The sequence below is a fragment of the Anoplophora glabripennis genome, unplaced genomic scaffold (genome assembly GCF_000390285.2).
Source record: "Anoplophora glabripennis isolate ALB-LARVAE unplaced genomic scaffold, Agla_2.0 scaffold509, whole genome shotgun sequence".
NCBI lineage: Eukaryota > Metazoa > Arthropoda > Insecta > Coleoptera > Cerambycidae > Anoplophora > Anoplophora glabripennis.
Genome location: NW_019416599.1, coordinates 282,835 through 290,357, shown reverse-complemented (window position 1 = coordinate 290,357; position 7,523 = coordinate 282,835).

Genomic DNA, 7,523 nt, shown 5'->3' with positions numbered 1-7,523 from the left:
CCGTCATTTTCTGCTACGTGATCGTGAAGGAACTGTGAATATACCTGCTTTCAGTAAAATAATTATAAGTAAGGTTCTGAAAAAACAATATGCCAAGAAAATGTTTAACACTACAAAAAGGTTTGTATTACTCTTTCTAAAGACAAGTTAAATAGGTTTATTTTGTTCATATCCAAAACAAGTAAGCAATCGTAACCAAAGTGAACATAGAAATTTATCCTCATCGTATCTTCAGAACATAATAATTCAGTGACCACAATGTCAAAAATGTGTGCTCTGTAAAACTACTGCTGCAGATTTTTTTCTGAAGTGACCATTATGATCATTCTAACATTAGCAATCAGGATAACTTGTAAACATATAATTTTGCAGCCTTTAGTTGACTGTGACATGTAGAAATAAATATAAGACTGATGTACATTATTGAACAGAACTGTGTATTTTAATATTGGAGGTTGAAAGACAATATCTTTGTGATGTCGAGGAAGGAAGCTAAAGAAATAGGGAAACCACTTGAGCAACAAAAAACTATGAAACACTTGGCAGGTATAGGAGGTAGTTTGTATGACAAAAATATATCCGAAGAATCAACGATTGGTTGATTCATATTTTCCAGAAATAGAGGTGCAAAACAACTATGCAAGTGTAAATTGGAAACTTAAAAGTAACATGTATATTTAATGACTACAGATCTCAAGAAATTAATCTCCTGTTGTTTCTTTTGAAGAGGACAATGACCCTGCTAACAATTGGTAACACTCATGATAACATAAACATTTAATTTCACAACTGATCAACCTGTAGGTCTGCGAGAATCCGTTTTTTTTTTTTTTCATTTTAGATAATCGTAACATATAGAAATGCAAGAGAATTTATTGAACAATAAAACATTACCTTTGAAAGTGCAAAATGTGTATCATTATTAAACGCAATATCTTTATACTATTGAAGGAAGAATCCTGAATTAAAAAAGAAAGGGAAAGTTAAACAACCACCTACCTGTTGAAGCAAAAGAATACCCGTAAGATTCTGCAGCATAATAAACCAATATATTTTTTAATACTACAAGAAATATAGATAGCATTAATATTATTCTCCTTCTGGAAAAAGAGGTGCAATCATTAGTGTTCCAATGATCTATTGCAATCTAAAATAACAGAATGGATAAGAACATATGTGAGACGTAGTTTTATATGACAAGAAGTTTCCTGACGAACGAACAGTTTTGGTTCGTATTTTCCACAGACATCCAAAAAAATCTGAAAATCACTACCAAAATTGAATAAAGAAACTAATCACCATTATTTTCACCAAGTGACAAAACCATCACTTCATCACTTAGTACAAATAATAGGTTTAGGTCAGGCGATTAGACTATGAATATACTATTATAAAATAAATCAGTATCTGTACAGTCTAATCATGTTATTAGTTAATCAAGGCTTAACCAAGACTCAAAGTACCGGTCCTTAATCTATTAACTGACAGTATTACAGAAAACAATTACTCTTTGGGGTACATGTCTCGACCAGCATTGAATTATACTAGGAATATCTACTAGACAACTGGGATCATTCGTCGGGGAATCCACCAGATACATACCGGTTTGGGATCTATCAGTCCTCGTAAGTTTGCTATAGGTGAGAACTGAAAAATGATCTATATCTTAACTACAGACATGATATGCCAGTTGCAGCTACAGAGTGCTACAGGTTTGAGTTTCATCCTTTGTTGCAGAATCTCTTTTGGAGATAACAGTATTAAATGTAGTGATCATTCCAATTATACTATAGGCGCTTTTAATTTGCCTTTGTTGTCTGACAGAATTTGTTTTACTGTGTCCAAAAAATGAGGATAATTATTTATTTAAAATTCGCGGGTATTATGAAAGCATACAATTATTTTTTTGTAGGTTGGTAGTACTGTCCTTGATATATCTATGCAGAGTTTCAAGTCAATATACAGGGTGATTCACGACTAATCCAGAAAAATTTGGGGCATGAGAAATGGAGTCAATAGCCTCAAAAAATTTTTTGTAAAATCTTGATAGTTTCCGAGAAAAAAGTTGTAGTACTTTCAACCATTACAACTGTAGTCTCTAGCGTCATTCAAAACTACCTTTAGGGTGGAAAGCCATGTGACCTCAGCGACTCCGAATACTGAAATCCGATTTTACAATCGTCGTTGCGATAGTGTTTACAAGTTTTTGTTTAGCAAAGAATTTGCATTAAATTTTCTTTGCGGAATGAATATTACGCGTCGTTTGCGTGATGCTATTCTCCGCAAAAGGCCGGGATTATGGACAGACAACTCTTGGTTTTTGTATCATGATAATGCACCGGCTCATACAGCATTGATAATTCGAGACCATTTCAACAAAAATTTAACTAGTATCGTCCGCAACCACCGTATTCGCCTGATTTAGCACCGAGTGACTTCTGGCTATTCCCTTAACTCAAAAGAGCACTCCGTGGACACCATTTCGACTCGATCGAGGAAATAAGAGCCGAATCGACGAAAGCATTGAGGGCCATACCGGAAAAGGACTTTTCAGACTGTTTCGAGAGTACTTTGAAGGCGACGAAATAAAGATTTTTTATTTTTTAAACAAATTCACCTTATTTTTTGGGCAACGGGTTATATAACAGTTCCATCTGCTTTGGTCCTGTCAATTTCATTTTAAGAATTGTAACATGTGGAAAAGTAACAAAAATTGATAGGAATGTTATACGCTACACTATTGGACACAAAACTTTATCCATTAGTTTATTCTTCATCCCGTCCTAGCTGATCTGGTGCTTTACCAAGGGTGCTGACAAATATCAGAGTGTTTTTGTGATAAATTATGTAGGACATACGAGACTGGATTCCGCAAAATCTCGCATCACTTCGCTTATCCTCGACATTGCTTTTAGGCGGTCTATTAAAAGATAGCGCAAACAGCGACGGATAGATTCGAAGGTGGCTTCTACAATAAAAATTGATTTATAACGTTCCGAAAACACTTACTGAGAGATGGCTTCGGGCGATCTACCAAATCGGTGCGCCCATAAAATCGAGCAAATAATTCAAAAGATATTTCATAAGATGTGATATATGGTTTTAATAAAGCTTTTGAAAAGAATTTGGAATAACTAGAGCGGTCGTATATTCTCGGGGAATTCTTTGCAATAATGCATAACTTATTTTTTTTTTTCATTTCGTGTACGATGTGAGAAAATTATTGCGGCTACAATTCTTTGGGAACGAAAAACATTTTTTTAGTGAATACCTACAAAATGCATATATTAATACATTCCAATTGAAATAACAATTTTTTCCTTGGTGTCCCAAAAGTAACACAGGATTTTAATTGTGCGTCATTTTCATTTGGAAGAGGTGGCAGTGCAGGGCCACATATTGTAGTAAACACGTTGCGGATAAACAAAATGAAGTACTATGCGACGGATTTATTACATGTACGGAGAGTGTGTAGCTGAGACTGTGCTCAAATTACCTGGAATTTTCTGTTTAAGGAACAGCATGAAACAATTGTGAATAGATTATTACCAAATTTGAACAGGTTCGGTTGCAGAAAATAAAAAAAAACAGACCACTGGCTGTTTAGCCGAAAATATTGCTACGGTGTGATCTTAACAAAAGATCGACATCCATTCAAAACTACCTTTAGCCAAACCAAAAAGATTTGTCATTAAATCCAGTAGTACACGAATATCTTCAACAATTATAAGCATTTTCAAGGAATACTGAATACACGTTATAGCATTGGCTTAAAAAATGAACCATTGAGAACATAAAACAGTTTTCTCCATGTACATTTGGTTTTGTTTTATACCTAGTGAATGTTATTGTCCTTTTGGTATTTCTTACATCCTTAATTGTTTCTTCACGCCCCCTCTTGACGTTTATTTTAATGGGGCTCTAAATAATGTTTCCTCCTACAGAATGTCAAAAACCCAATTAGAAACTTGTGTCGTAAGTCACGATTTTTTGAATAATTAATACACAGACGGACACCACCAGACTAATAACCGTTTGCCGCGACGTTTCCAAAAGGAAGCTACTTATTATTATATAGTTTTTTGTTCCTTCCGTGGGCAGAATCTCATTTCTTTTATTGTTTCCAATTTACATATGGTAAAATTGGTGTTTTTTTTGGTTGGCAGAGAGCAATCTCAAGTTTCACAAGATGTTAAGTTCCTCTTCCTAACGGGGTTATCATTTGTAAACTTTTGGCTCTGCAAATGTTTTTTGCACGGTTAAACTAATTCTCATTACAGGTTTTTTTTAATAAAGAACAGTTTCTGACTACTGAATTTACGACAATCATTATTTGGATAGTTAAGGTGAATTTGGAAAACTAACTATCTAAAAATTGCATCTAATTTATAATAAATAATGTGTTGTCCAAACATTGATTAAAACTAGTATCTTTATAATAGAGAGCATTTTTCTGTGTGTTTAGTCAGAAAACAATGCAACTTCCAACAAATAATCAATCTTGTTCTTGTACTGAATCAACTAAGCAATACCATCACGTTTTCGATCAATGATAGATGTGCACTTCTGGCTACCGTGATAAGATCTCTACGTCAACTCATTTAAAGCTTTCTCTTTTAAAAGCGACATGTACCTAGCGTCTCTGATATTTACATCTTTCTGTAACTATGAAACCGTAGATAAAAGCGAGATTGTCATCAAAAACAGTACGATCCACTCATCATATCAGTAGGTGCTTTTAAGTTCTTGCAAGCCGTTTTTGATCTCTGGTGTAATCAGAAGTGGTGGTGGATTGGTCGCCAAATTGATATTGTTATTTAAAAAGTGATTAAAATCTCCTTGCATCGACTTTAATAAACTTACACCATCTTCTTCAAATATTAGCAATTATTTTGATGTAATTTGGAATTCATAAATTATTACGTATCTTCACGGTGACTCCCACCACGCAGGTCTTGTGAACCATTGTGCATGCCGTCAGTAAGAGTTTAATGCTACGTATAAAGGTAGGCACTAGCTCTGCTGGAGTCTGACTGATATCCTGAGTTGACGAAAGTGCTGCTACCCGGTATTTGTGTTTTCTCCATTAAACACAGGCACAGTCACAGACGATGTGTAATCCTTGTCATCGTATCCGCATAACCTACGTTGAGGACGTCCTATACTTGTTAAGTCCTGTAACAGTCCCAAAACCCAATAAGTTTTGCATCTAATTCACTCAATATTTCCTCTGTTAATCGTTCTTTGAACCAGATTCTGTTGAATAACATCGTGGTAGCAGGAATCCTGGTTCAGTCCCATAAATTAATACTAGTGTACTAGTATACGCAGAGTAAATTGGCATGTAAAAAAAGTTTACATATAAAAAAATTAGAGAGGTAATAAATAGGTAGAGTTTTATCACAGTTATTTTATTTTAGCGTATTCAGTGTTTGCTTTTATTATTGTTATTAATTCCTACCATCATTAAATGCTATCAGTAAATATCCTCCGAGGAAGATTCTTGAAACGATCTTATTTATTTTTGTCTTTTTCGACTCTAGGACACTTTCGGGATGGCGTGGGTTTGGAGGCTTTCAACTAATCTAATTGCGCTAAATATATTTTTGGGCACTTCAGGTCTGAATACTCTAGTATCTGTATCATTGATTTTGCCTTGCCTAGCACTGGTTTTAAGGTCTTCTGAAAAACTGCAAAAATCTAGGATCTATGTATTCAGAGGCTTCTGATTGGATTGGACAATGATGAGGTTTGAAATTTTTAACAATTTTTCGATTTGTTATTGATTGTATATAACATATTTAGAAATTTTGGGTCTTACTACACATACTGGTCAAGTATCCCGCCCTGGTTACTGAATTGAAGGTACCAGGGTCGATGTTCGATCCCATTCCTTGATGGGTCCTCAGAGGCCCTGTAGTGAAGTCCGCCTTGGGTTTGAACAATGACTTTCCTGGATTTTGTCCTCCCTTAAAAATTATAGTCGCCTGAAACGAGTAATGGACTTGTAGTCTGAGTTGGTACTGTGATTTTATATTTTGGGTCTTTAGTTCGAATCTCACATTTTTTGAAAAAGTTTTTAATATTCCGACATACGAAACTGGTGTAATATTTTCAATTCCGTCGGTATCGTCTGCTGCGGCTCTGGTGTTTAGGTCGGTTGGGAGCTTCTTTGAGAACTTCGGCGGAAATTTTGTAAACATAGTTGAAAATATTATTTTTCGTGCCGCCTCTTCTGCTTCCGTGTAGGGTAGTTTGACAAGGGTTTCTACTTTAGCCGGGATTAGCCCTCAGTAGTGCGATTGAAGACAGCCTCTCGATTCCGATTGAAAGTTTCAAATCCGCTCGGAACTTTAACTGTCCCATAAGTTTTTTCAAATAAGTTGTGAATCAATATATTAGTAATTTCGTGTTATACACTGGAAATACTCACGTTTTATCATTTTAGTATTTCCTTGCGTGCGTGTTTTCACTAAACTTTCGAGTTTAAAACGCGTTCGAACAGAAGTCTTGCCAAACGTCCGATAATTTCCCTTAAGTCGGTCGATTTTAAAAATATTCGGCCGCCAAAACATCTCGCTGACCGCTCGTTCTCGTGGCGCCGGCTGTCAATCATTCTCGGTGGCGTAATCACCGACTGCCCTCCGCGAGTTGTTTTTGTCACAATTTTTTTGTCGAACGAACTAACAGTATCGGAATTCCGATTTCAGTGTCTTCGGCGGGCAAGGTGAGACATGCGGCGTGCGATAGTACGGAATAATCCACGACGGCCTTGATTACTTGATTAAGATCTATCAATTTATCTTTCACAGATTGTTTGTTTGTTTTTTGTATTTTGTGGGTTATATTACGCTGCATATTAATAATTGTGGTTTATATTAATTTAAAGTTTCAGTTAAATTAAAGTTTTACTAGTTTTGAATATTTTTTAATGCGCAAGCGTAAAATATTTTTTTTTAGAAAGAGATGGAAGAAACCTTCTAGATTTAAAAGCCGAAGTCTACAGCCATTAAAAATTTTGTGTATTGTATTTTTGTAATTAACTTGAAATCGTTATAACGTGTATCCACGACATTTATAACGTAATTTTATTAAGAAACGGGAGCCTATATAGTATTTATAAGAAGACAAAGAATATATCATTATTTTGCAACATTTTTACAAGAATTAAGCTTTTTTACCTAAATGAAGTAAAAATAACATTAAGTACATTTAAAAAGATTTATTAATGCAATAAATGATACATATTCCCTGGAGTAAAATATACATTTTTGAATTATACAGAAAAACAGATAATACAGAATATTACTTAAACTAATTAAGTAAACAGCTTTGATAAAGCAGGTTTAAATTAAGGAAGTCAATAACACTTAAAAATATATATTATGTACTTTTATTTAAAATTTTTATTCTTCAATATATAAATTTAAAAGTACATAATTAGCGTTCATACTCTCGAAAACTACCTATGTGAAATTTGAATTAATCTTTAACTATGAGGAAGTTATTCATTCAAATGAAGA